This window comes from Molossus molossus, unplaced genomic scaffold (assembly GCF_014108415.1).
Source record: "Molossus molossus isolate mMolMol1 unplaced genomic scaffold, mMolMol1.p scaffold_m16_p_20, whole genome shotgun sequence".
NCBI classification, from domain to species: domain Eukaryota; kingdom Metazoa; phylum Chordata; class Mammalia; order Chiroptera; family Molossidae; genus Molossus; species Molossus molossus.
The window spans coordinates 41,268,977-41,281,841 of NW_023425356.1; the positions used below are offsets into that span (position 1 = coordinate 41,268,977).

General features: G+C 40.7%; 2 non-coding genes across 2 annotated transcripts; one reads left to right on the forward strand and one right to left on the reverse strand.

Moving 5' to 3' along the window:
- Nucleotides 1–5,719: 5,719 nt before the first annotated feature.
- LOC118638091 lies at nt 5,720–5,826 on the forward strand. The gene has a single exon (XR_004961049.1). It is a non-coding gene; the product is annotated as a U6 spliceosomal RNA (small nuclear RNA).
- A 5,339-nt stretch (nt 5,827–11,165) lies between these two features.
- On the reverse strand, nt 11,166–11,271 carry LOC118638033. Its single transcript, XR_004961004.1, has one exon. It is a non-coding gene; the product is annotated as a U6 spliceosomal RNA (small nuclear RNA).
- Between the last annotated feature and the right edge of the window lie 1,594 nt (nt 11,272–12,865).

Consider the following 12,865-nt stretch of genomic DNA (forward strand, 5'->3'; position numbering starts at 1 on the left):
CTAACCCTGGACGGTTTGGCTCAGCGGTTAGAGTGTCGGCCTGCAGTCCTGAGAGACCCGGGTTCGGTTCCCGCTAAGAGCGCGTACCTCGGCTGCAGTTTGTCCCCGGCCCTGGTTGGTTGTGCGGGTGGCAGCCACTCGATGTGTTCCTTTCACATCAATGTTTCTCTCTCTCTCTCTATTCCTCTCTCTCCCTCCCACTCTACCTGAACAAAAAATGGAAGAATGTCCTCGGGTGAGGATAAAAACAAAACAAAACAACAACAACAGTTTCTACCACAGGAGAACAACCCAAAACAATCGACTGTACTGTGGTGACATGCACATTTGTACACATACATGTAGATTGACTGCCAAAGAGAGCCAATTTGCTCAAAGCTAGAGCAATCACTGACAGTCTAAGAAAAGGAAGGTCCCTCTCTGTGTAAAGAGTTATCAGAAGGAAATTAAACACATGCTTGAAAGAAGCTACCTGAATGTCTCATTGTGTGCCTATAAACTGCCTAAACAGAGATTCCAAAACAGCAGCGGAGTGAATGGAAGCTACACAGACCATCTCCCAGGACCAAATTGGAATTACAACTGAAATAAAGACAAATCGTCAGGAAAAAGCAACAGAAAAGCAGCTCGAGAGGACACATATAACCAGGGACAGGAGAAAAGGACACTGAATCAAGCCTGATAGAATCTGTGGGCAAGAGAGGGCGGGCTGGGAGCCCATGGACAGCAGCTGTTTTAGCTGTGAGCAGCTCCCTCGGGGTTAAAATCCCAAGCCAACTCCACAGCACAGAGGGCTGGGACAGAACACTAAATTAGCTACAGCCACTCACCTTGAGCTCTGGCAGAGGGAGGGTGGATTGGTCTGGAAATGTGTGGAGAGACTTGGGACTTGGAGGACACTGGGAGTTTTTTGCTGAATCACTCCTGCACAGGACAGTATACATCTTACTCAAAGAGCCCCTTCCCAGAGCCCCAGTGAGAAGCAATAGCCCCTCCCTCAGAAATTTAATACCACCCAGCTGGGCTAGAGAAATGCAAATTGAGGCTCATTATCAACCAGCATTTGCCCACCCTCTGGAAATCCTCTTACCCTGAACACCTGAGGGAGTCTTTCATTCAGTTGAGGGCTACAACCCAAGGCTCATCAAGTAACTGAGACTAATATCCTCCAGGCAAAAAGCTAGAGGATAACTGAACCTTTCCTGGGCTTGCAAATCTACCCAGGAAAGTAAGACTTGACAGTGGTGTTTAACGTGAGTCCTCCCACACTCATCCAAACCCAGTAGAGGAAGCCACAAACAGCGGAACACCAACACCAACACCCACAGGGAAAATTTGGCAAGCTCCAAAACCCACTGAGATAGCCAAAATAGTGAAACAAAGAAAGAAATCCCAAATGAAAGAACAAGAGAACTCTACTGAAGATGAGATAAATGAAATGCAGTTAAGCAAGTTATTAGAGATAGAGTTCAGAGCAATGATAATGAGGAAGCTCAACAAAGGTAAAGAGCTCAACACCATGAGTAAAGATATAGAAACATTGAAAAACAACCATTGGAAATGAAGAATGACATAGCAGAAATAAAGAACACATTGGAAGGAATAACCAACAGAGTAGAGAAAGCTGAGGACTGCATCAGTGAATTAGAAGATAGGGTAGAAAAAAATCACCCAATCAGAAAATCAAAAAGAAAAAAACAATTAAAAAACAGGAAGACAGTTTAAGAGAACTGTGGGACAACTGGAAACATAACAACATTTGCATCATAGGAGTTCAAGAAGAAGAAAATGAGCAAGAGAATATATTTGAAGAAATAGTGAGAGAACACATCCCTAACTTGGTGAAGAAAAAAGGCATTCAAGTTCAAGAAGCACAGAGAGCCCCAAGTAAGAAGAATTCAAACAGGTCCACACCAAGACACATAATAATTAAAAGGCCAAAAATTAAAGACAAAGAAAGAATCCTAAAGGCAGCAAGAGATAAGCAACAGGTTACCTACAAAGGAACCCCAATAAGGCTCTCAGTTGACTTCTCAACAGAAACACTACAGACCAGAAGGGAATGGCACAAAGTAATCAAGGTCATGAAAAACAAGGATCTGAATCCAAGTTGACTCTATCTAGCAAGGCTATCATTCAAAATAGAAGGTCAAATAAAGAGCTTCCTAGACAAAAAAAATAAAGGCTAAGGGAATATATTAGCACCAAACCAGCACTGCAAGAAATGTTAAAAGGACTGCTGTAACTAGTAGAAGAAATAGGAAGAAAAATATAACCACACTAAACAAAAATGGCAATAAATAAGTACATATCAATAATAACCTTAAATGTAAATGGATTGAATGCTCTGATAAAAAGACAGAGTAGCTGACTGGATAAGAAAGCATGACTCACATATATGTTGTTTACACAACAAAAGACTCATATAGGTTGAAAGTGAAGGGATGGAAAAAAAATCTTCCAGGCAAACAGAAAGGAAAAAAAAGCTGGGGTAGCAATACTCATATCTGATAAAATAGATGTCAAAATGAAGGCCATAGCTAGAGACAAAGAAGGCTACTACATGATATTGAAAGGATCTATCCAACAGGAAGATATAACCATGGAAAACATATATGCACCCAATATAGGAGCACCAAAATATATTAAAAATCTTCTGGAGGACTTCAAAGGAGAATTGACAGCAATACAATCATAGCAGGGGACTTCAATGCCCTGCTGACATCACTGGATAGATCCTCTAGACAAAAAATTAACAAGGAAGCACAGACTCTAAATGAGGCACTAGACCAAATGGATTTAATAGATATCTACAGAGAATTACACCTAAAAACTTCAGAATTCACATTCTTCTCAAGTGCACATGGGACATTCTCAAAGATAGACCACATGTTAGAACACAGACTAAGTCTCTACAAGTTTAAGAAGATTGAAATCATATCCAGCATCTTCTCAGATCACAATGACATGAAACTAGAAATCACTTACAACAAGAACACGCAAAAACATTTGAACACATGGAGGCTAAATAGCATGTTATTAAACAATGAATGGGTTACCAAGGAGATCAAGGAAAAATTTAAATCTTCCTGGAAACCAATGAAAATGAACACATAACAACACAAAATTTATGGGATGCAATGAAAGCAGTCCTGAGGGGGAGGTTCAAAGCACTACAGGCCTACCTCAAGAAACAAGAAAAATTTCTAATTGACTATCTAACTTCACAACTTAAAGAACTTGAAAGCAAACAAAAAGAAAACCAAGAGCAAGTAGAAGGAAAGAAACAGTAAAGATCAGAGCAGAAATAAATGACGTAAAGATCAAAAAAACAATTCAAAAGATTAATGAAACAAAGAGCTGGTTGATTGAAAAGATAAACAAGATTGATGGACACTTAGCTAGACTCACCAAGAAACAAAGAGAGACAACCCAAATAAATAAAGTCAGAAATGAAAGAGAAGTAACAACTGACACCACAGAAATAAAAAGGATGGTTAACAAATACTATGAACAATTATATGGTAACAAATTGGACAATCTAAGTGAAATGGACAAATTTCTAGAAACACATAGTCTCCCAAAACTGAACTGGGAAGAGATAGAAAAACTTGAACAGACCAATAACAACTAAGGAAATTGAGTGCTCAATACAATACATGTTTGAGAAAAGTTAAACAAATGAAGGAATTATTTAGACAGTTTATTATTATTATTTTAATTTATTTTTGTTAAAGATGTTTCTCCTGCCCTGGCCAGTTTGGCTCAGCGGTTAGAGCGTCGGCCTGCAGTCCGGAGAGACCCGGGTTCGGTTCCCGCTAAGGGCACGTACTTCGGTTGCAGTTTGTCCCCGGCCCTAGTTGGTCGTGCGGGTGGCAGCCACTTGATGTGCCCCTTCACGTTGATGTTTCTCTCTCTCTCTCCCTTCCTCTCTCTCCCTCCCACTCTATCTGTACAAAAAAAGTGGAAAAATATCCTCGGGTGAGGATTAAAAATAAATAAATAAATAAATAAAGATGTTTCTCCTTTTCCCCCTATTGACACCCTCCTCCCCTTCTCGCTCCCCACCCCCCACCCCCCAGCATTGTTGTCTATGTCCATTGGTTATGCTTACATGCACATAAGTTCTTTGGTTCATCTCATCCATCTCCCCTGCCCCCCTCCTCTGAGGTCTGTCAGTCTGAACCGTACTCTTTTCTGTCTCTGGGTCTATTTTGTTCATCAGCTTATTTTGTTCATTATATTCCACAAATAAGTGAGACCATGTGGTATTTGTCTTTCTCTGATTGGCTTATTTCGCTTAGCATAATGCTCTCCAGGTCCCTCCATGTCATCTTAAATAATTTTGTCTTGTTTAACCAGGTAAGGTAATTATCTGGTGACATTTCTTTTAATAGAGGTAAAATTTACAATGAAATGCAATATCTATTAAGTGTATAATTGGATAAGTCTTAACAGGATTATATATTCATGTAATCAACACTCAACAATACATAAGACTTCCATTATCTCTAGAAAGTCCTTTCATGTCTTCCTTCGGTCAAAATCCCTTCCCAAATAGGTGATTGCGTTCTAATCTCTGTCATCATCGTTGAGTTTGTCTGCTCTTGAAGTCACATAAATAATATTATACAATAAATATTCTTTTTTAAGAATTTTTGCTGTTTTATTTTTTTTCCCTTTTTTTTTGTGGTATGTGCCCCTAGTGGGAACCAAACCCAGGACTCTCTGGTCCACAGGTTGACGCTCAACTGCTAAGCCAAACTGGCCAGGGCATAATGAACATTCTTTTCTGTCTGATTCGTTTACTCTGTGCAGTGTTTTAGAGATTTATCTATAATGTTGTATTACTAGTTCCATTTCATTACTGATTAATATTTCTTTGTATAAATACATATTTTAAAAAATCCATAGTCCTGCCCTGGCCGGTTTGGCTCAGCGGTTGGAGCGTCGGCCTGCGGTCCTGAGAGGCCCGGGTTCGGTTCCCGCTAAGGGCGCGTGCCTCAGTTGCAGTTTGTCCCCGGCCCTGGTTGGTTGTGCGGGTGGCAGCCACTCGATGTGTTCCTTTCACGTCGATGTTTCTCTCTCTCTCTGTTTCTCTTTCTCCCTCCCACTCTACCTGAACAAAAAATGGAAAAATGTCCTCGGGTGAGGATAAAAAAAAAAAAGAAAAAAAAAAAAATCCATAGTCCTGTTGACAGACATTTGTATTTGTTTCCAGTTTTGAGTTGTTAGAAATAAACCTGCTATTAACATTCTTGGTTAAGTTTTTGTGAATGTATATTTTCATTCTCTTGGATAAATAGCTAGAAGTAGAACTGCTCCTTCATTATGTGGGTGTATAATTTTATAAGAAGTTCCCAAACAGCTATGCAAAGAGGCTGTATCGTTTTATATACCTACCAGCCGTGTGTGATAGTTACACTGGTATGAAACACTCAGCAACAATTGATGTTGTCAGGCTTTTAGTTTTAGCCACTTTAGTGGGTGTGAAGTGGAATTTCAATGTGGTTTTAATTAATATTTTCCTGATGACTAATGATGTTTGTTGAGTGTCTTTTCATGTGCTTATTAGTATGTCTACTTTTGTGAAATGTCTGATCAAGTCTTTTGACTATTTTTTAATTGTATTTTTAAAAATTATTTTATTTCTGATTTGTAGGAGTCTTTTATACATTATAAGTTCTTTTACAGATACATATATTAAAAATAATTTCCAGTGCTCGCTTCGGCAGCACATATACTAAAATTGGAACGATAAAGAGAAGATTAGCATGGCCCCTGCGCAAGGATAACACGCAAATTCCTGAAGCGTTCCATATTTTTGAACTACAGAACTTATATGCATGTATGCATAAACAATGGACATGGACAACAAAGCTGGGGACAGGGGAGGGAGGGGGAGGGGGGAATCAGTAGGGGAAAAGGAGAAACATCTGTAACAAAAATTAATTAATAACAAAATTAAATTTAATTTTTAAAAAAGATATAACATCTACTTTCAGAATCCTAAAAAAAAATAATAATAATAAACAATAATAATTTCCAGCCCGGCTGGTGTGGCTCAGTGGTTGAGCATCGACCCATGCACCAAAAGGTTGCCAATTCGATTCCTGGTCAGGACACATGTCCAAGTTGTGGGCCCCATCCCCAGTGGGGGGCATGCAGGAGGCAGCCAATCGATGTTCTCTTTCATTAATGTTTCTATCTCCCTCTTCCTTCCTCTCTGAAATCAATAAAGAAAAAATATTTTAAATTTTTTTTTTTCCTCTCAGTTTATAATTTGCATTTTTTGGTTGTGTTGAGTATTAAGGTAAGATCCCCCTCCCCCAATTTTAAAAACTCTTTTTAATTAATTTTATTTTTCAATTACAGTTTACATTATATTACTTTATATTAGTTTCAGTTGTACAGTATAGTGGTTAGACAATCATATACTTTACAAAGTGTTCCCCCCACTATTTCCAGTACCCTCCCAGCACCATATTGATTTGCATTTTATCCTTTATTAATTTTTAGAGAGAGAGGGAGAAGGAGAGAGAGATAGAAACATCAATGAGAGAGAACATTGATTGGCAATCTCCTGCATACCCGCCACGGGGGATCGGGCCCAAAACCTGGGCATGTGCCCTGACCGGGAATCGAACTGGCAACCTCTTGGTGCAGGGCTTAACACTCAACCAGTGAACCATACCAGCCAGGCTCATACAGACTTTTTATTATATTATATTTTATTATTATTATTTTTTTGGCACGTGCCTCTGGCGGAAACCGAATCCAAGACGCTCTGGTTCGTAGGCCGGTGCTCTAACCACTGAGAAACCCGGTCAGGGCTCAACAGACTTTTTTTTTTTAAATCTTTATTGTTGGATGTAAAATGTATTACAGATGTTCCACATTTTTCCCCCCTTGACCCCCTCCTCCCCACTCCCGCCCCCCTCCCTCCTTTTCCCACACTATTGTCTGTGTCCATTGGTTATGCATATAAGTTCTTTGGTTTATTTCTTCCCACCCCCCAACCCCTTTCCCTTTGAGGTTTGTCAGTCTAGCAATGAATTTGTACTTCTTTTTTTTTTTTTTTTTTTATCCTCACCCGAGGACATTTTTCCATTTTTTGTACAGACAGAGTGGGAGGGAGAGAGGAAGAGAGAGTGAGAAACATCGATGTGAAAGGGACACATCGAGTGGCTGCCACCTGCACGACCAACCAGGGCCGGGGACAAACTGCAACCAAGGTACATGCCCTTTAGCGGGAACCGAACCCGGGTCTCTCCGGACCGCAGGCGGGCACTCTAACCGCTGAGCCAAACCGGCCAGGGCGAATTTGTACTTCTTAATCTCTTCACCTTTCTCACCCATTCCCCCAACCCCCCTCCCAGCTGGCAACCAACAAAATGTTCTCTGTATCTATGAGAATGTTTCTGTTCTACCTGTTCATTTTGTTTGTAGATTCCATTGTTGATAGATATGTATTCATTGCCATTTTGTTTGTTCATATATTTTATCTTTTTCTTCAAAAAGACACTTCATACACTATTTACAATAGCTAAGATCTGGAAACAGCCCAAGTGTCCACCAGTAGACGAATGGATAAAAAAGCTGTGGTACATATACACAATGGAGTACTATGCAGCGGTAAGAAAGAAAGATCTCTTATCCTTTGAGATGACATGGAGGAACCTGGAAAGTATTATCCTAAGTGAAAGAAGCCAAGCAGAAAAAGACAAATACCACATGATCTCACTTATATACGGAATATAATGAACATAACAGTCTGAGGAATACAGTAGACCCAGAAACATGGAAGTAGGGCACAGACTGACATCCCTCAGAAGAGGGGGTGGGGGGGGGTAGGGGGGTGGGGGGGTGGGGGCTGGGAAGAGAACTTATATGCATGTATGCAGAACTTATATGCATGTATGCATGACCAATGGACATGGACAACTAAGCCGGGGACGGGGCGGAGGTGGGGTGGGGTGGGGGGTGCCAATGGGGTAAAAAGGTAAAATATCTGTAACAAAAAAATAAATAAAAAATTCATAAAAAAAAAAAGACCCTTCATCATTTCATATAATAACGGTTTGGTGGTGATGAACTCCTTTAACTTTTTCTTATCTGGGAAAGGTTTTATATGGCCATCAATTCTAAATGACAGCTTTGCAGGATAGAGTAATCTTGGTTGTAGGTTCTTGCTTTTCATCACTCTGAATATTTCTTGCCACTCCCTTCTGGCCTGCAAAGTTTCTTTTGAGAAATCAGCTGACAGCCTTATGGGAACTCCCTTGTAGGTAACTAGCTGCCTTTCTCTTCCTGCTTTTAAGATTCTCTCTTTGTCTTGAACCTTTTGCATTTTGATGATGATGTGTCTTGGTGTGTGCCTCTTGGGGTTCATCTTGTTTGGGACTCTCTGTGCTTCCTGGACTTGTATGTCTGTTTCCTTCACCAAGTTAGGAAAGTTTTCTGCCATTATTGTTTCAAACAGGTTTTCGATTTCTTGTTGTCTCTCTTCTCCTTCTGGCACCCCCAAGATGCGAATGTTGGCACGCTTGAGGTTGTCCCAGAGGCTCCTTACACTATCCTTATTTTTTTGGATTCTTTTTTCTTTTTGCTGTCCTGATTGGGCATTTTTTGCTTCCTTATATTCCAAATCGATGGTTTGCTCCTTGGATTTACATACTCTATTATTGAAGCTGTGTAAATTATTCTTTATTTCAGTTAATGCCTCCTTCAATTCTAACTGTGCATCCATGATTTCTAACTGGTCCTTGTTTATGCTCTTGATGCCCTCCCTAAGTTCACTGAGGTTCTCACTAAGTTCATTGAACATCCTTATAAGCAGTATTTTGAACTCAGCATCTGTTAGGTTGCTTATCTCCATTTCGCTTAGTTCTTTTCTTGGGGTTTTGTTCTGTTCTTTCATTTGGGACCTGTTTCTTTGTCTCCTCATTTTTGCTGCCTCTCTGTTTGTTTCTGTGTATTACTTAACGAGAGGTATGGGGCTATCTGAGACGAGATGCTGCTTGTTTGAAAGAATTTAGGAAAACCTGAAGCAGGATCCAAGACGGGCCAATCCTATGGTTAAGCAAGTGGCAACAGCTTGGGTGGGCCTGAAAGTTGGGTGGGGCGGGGCCTCAGGGAATCACCAGGGCGGGGCTACCAGTGTGAGCCAGGTTGCTGGAGTCCCAGATATGGCAACTGTCTGCTGCCCCAGGAAGGGCTCACCAAAGGAACAAAGGCCTCTGATAGCACATCGGTCCTGGAGAAAGCCCCCTCTCCAGTCCTGCTCCAGTGCCAAACAGCTTAGTTCTTCCCTGTATGTCTCTGGTGCCCCTTGAGCTGCCTCCCCTTCAAGCTTAGAGGGAGAGAGTCCGCTAAGTCCGTGCGCGGGCCCTTTAAGGAGCTGCCTGGGGCTCCAGCCGCCTCAGCCTCCCTGAGCCTCAGTTCCTGCTGGTTTTTCCAGCCAGAAGTGATGGGGATTCTCTTCCTGGCACTGGAACCCTGAGCGGGGCGCCTGGTGTGGGCCGGGGACCCCTCAGTCCTCAGGAAGGACCTTCCCAGCCGAGGTAGCCTCCTGATTTCATCCGCCACACGTGGGTGTGGGACCAGCTTGTTGGGCCGCCGCTGCCGCCCCTCGCGCCTCCGCCCTCCTACCAGTCTGCATGTGGCTGCTGCTTTAATTCCGTAGTTGTAGGACTTCCATTCAGCTTGATTTCAGGTGGTTTTGAGTGATGGTTGTTCTGTAGTTTAGTTGTAACTTTGATGTGGTTGTGGGAGGACGCGATACCGCATTTACCTACATCGCCATCTTGACCGGAAGTTCTCTCAAACAGACTTTTTTGTTGTTGTTGTTCAGATAGAGTGGGAGGGAGAGAGAGGAAGAGAGAGAGAGAAACAGCGACGTGAAGGGACACATCGAGTGGCTGCCACCCGCACGACCAACCAGGGCCGGGGACAAACTGCTACCGAGGTACGTGCCCTTAGCGGGAACCGAACCCGGGTCTCTCTGTACCGCAGGCCGACGCTCCAACCGCTGAGCCAAACTGGCCAGGGCTCAAACAGACTTTTTAAAGAGCAGTTTTAGGTTAACAGAAAAATTAATCAGAAGGTATAAAGAATTCCTGTACATCCCCTACCACTACATGTGTATAGCCTCTCCCGCTATCAACATCCTGCACCAGTTGGTACATTTGCTACAATCAATGAACACATCAATATCAACCAACATCCATAGTTTACATTAGGGTTCACTCTAGGTGATTTATACTCGGTGGGTTGAACAAATATATAATGACATTTGTTCACCATCGCAGTATCATAGAGTAGTTTCAAGTCCCTAAAATTCCTCTCTGTTCTCCCTATTCATCCCTCCCTCTCCACAACCCCTGACAACCACTGTTCTACTGTGTCTGTAGTTTTGCCTTTTCCAGATGGCATTTAGTTGGAATCATATAATATGTAGCCTTTCCAGATTGATTTCTTTCATTCAGTAATATGCATTAAAGGTTCTTCCATGTGTTCTCAAGGTTTGATAGCTCATTTCTTTTTAGCACTGAATAACATTCCATTGTCTGGATACACTGCAGTTTGTTTATCCATTCACCTACTGAAGGATATCTTGTTTGATTCCATGTTTTTACAATTAATGGATAAAACTGCTATAAACATCCATGTGCAGGTTTTTGAGTGGACATAACTTTTTAACTCATTCAAATAAGTACCAAGAAGTACAAATGCTGGATCATATGGTAGAATATGTATAGTTTTGTAAGAAACTGTTATACTGTCTTCTAAAGTGGCTGTACACTCATGAGCAATGAATGGGAGTTCTTGTTGCTTCACATCCTCGCCAGCATTTGGTGTTTGTGTTTTAGACTTGAGCCATTCTAATAGGTGTTAGTGGTATCTCATTATTGTTTAAGTTTGAAATTGCTTAATGACATATGATACTGATCATCTTTTCATATGCTTATTTGCCAACTGTATATCTTCTTGGGTGAGGTACCTGTTCAGGTGTTTGCCCATTATTTAATCAGATTGCTCTAATTAAAAAATGTATGTATGCTTAATAAACATATTAATATAATCACGCTAATTAACATATCTATCACCTTACATAGTTACTATTTTTTGTGAGTGTGGTGAGAACACTTACGATTAACTTTCTGAAAAATATGGAGCGTTTCAAGAATTTGCATGTCATCTCATACAAAAGTCACACTGTTCTTCTCTGTATCATTCCAATTTTAGTATATGAGCTGTCAAAGCAAGTCCTCAAATTTTATTTTTTTCATACATTTTTTTCCAGTTGTCCCAACAACAGTTTTTAATTTTTAAATTAAATTCATTTTTTTCCATTACCAGTTATTCCCTCTGCCCTCTTCCATCTCCCAAACCCCGCCCCCCACCACCACCAAAATACTCAGTAGGCTGTAAATATGTGGGTCTATTTTTTATTTAATTATTCTGCTCTATACACATATACACATTTTATTTTGTGACTGTGATGTGTAATCCAGGATTGATTCACTATGATAATTTATACATATTTATTATAATTATATCCACTTAAAAATTCCATTTAAAAAGTCAAAATTAAAATATTTTCATGGGTCCCTAAAAGTATAATGGGCCTTAGGCACTGTGCCTGAGGATAATTGGCCTGCTAGGGCTAAAGCTAGCTTCTGCACATGTCTCCATGTCAGAAACTAGGTGTAAAGGCATATGAAATTTTCTCTAGGAGCATCGGCGAAGCTTGTAGGCCTGATAGCAGCAATTATCAAGTAGCCTGTAATCAGTTGCTTTTAGTGTTGTATTTTCATTGTATTATCCCTGATCCTTCAGTAAAGTCTTATTTGCTTTGCAATAACAGGTGGTATCATCTCTGCATAGGAATATGCTCTTTTTAAATCTGTCTGTGGTTGAAGGTACCCTATTTTTGTGAGAACCTACGTAGTGATAGCTCTGTTTGTATTAGGGGAGGTAGTAAAAAGGGGGGGGGACTGATACATTTCTTCCTTAGCTTATTATAATTAGAGATATTTGTATGAAAACAGAACCTCTGTTGCTTAAGTGTTGCTCAGCTCCTGCTGATCAGTTCTCACTCACAGGCATCGTCCTTTGTGATATAGCAGTTGCTGTGGAGATGATTATCCTGTCATGGAGAAAAGAGACTTATGAATTTAAATGATGAATGAGCAGCAGAAAATAAAAAAGAGCAGCAGGAGCAAAAGAACTATGCCAAAAGCCAAACATTTCGTCCAGTTTAATTTTTTCTTACCTTTTAAATATATATCATATCATAAAGTTGGGTGTACCAACTTTAAAAAATACAGTTCAGGGTTAATGATAAATAGTGACAAAAATTTTTTAAAAGAAAAGGCAAGCAATAATTCTGACATTCTATATAGAAACTAAAAGGTCTGAGCCAGCGGGAGATCACATCCACAACACAAGGCCCATGTAGAGCAAAATGGCTTTATTGCATGTGCCTGGGTGCAGGCAGGCTGAGCCTAAAGGGTTCAGCCTTGAATAACAGTTGGAGTGTAGGTTAGATACTCTATGTTTAGCTCCAGCAGTTCCTGCTGACGTACTCTGCTTGGCCCATTGTCCACTTTGCAGTTGGACTGGTCTGGTATCTCGCTCTGTATCTGCTGGGTGATTCACTGTCTTGTGGATAATCCAGATAGTCTACTCAACGGAAGGCTGAGCAAGGGTCATGCAAGCAACACAATTTTCACAGTTTCTGCCTTTTGCAAGCTCTTACTTTTACCCTTTAGAACATTACTGACCCTTTCAGAAACAAGAGTGTGTTCAAGTTAAAGAACACTCAACAATAATAAACATACACTGTTGGGCCACGCTGTCA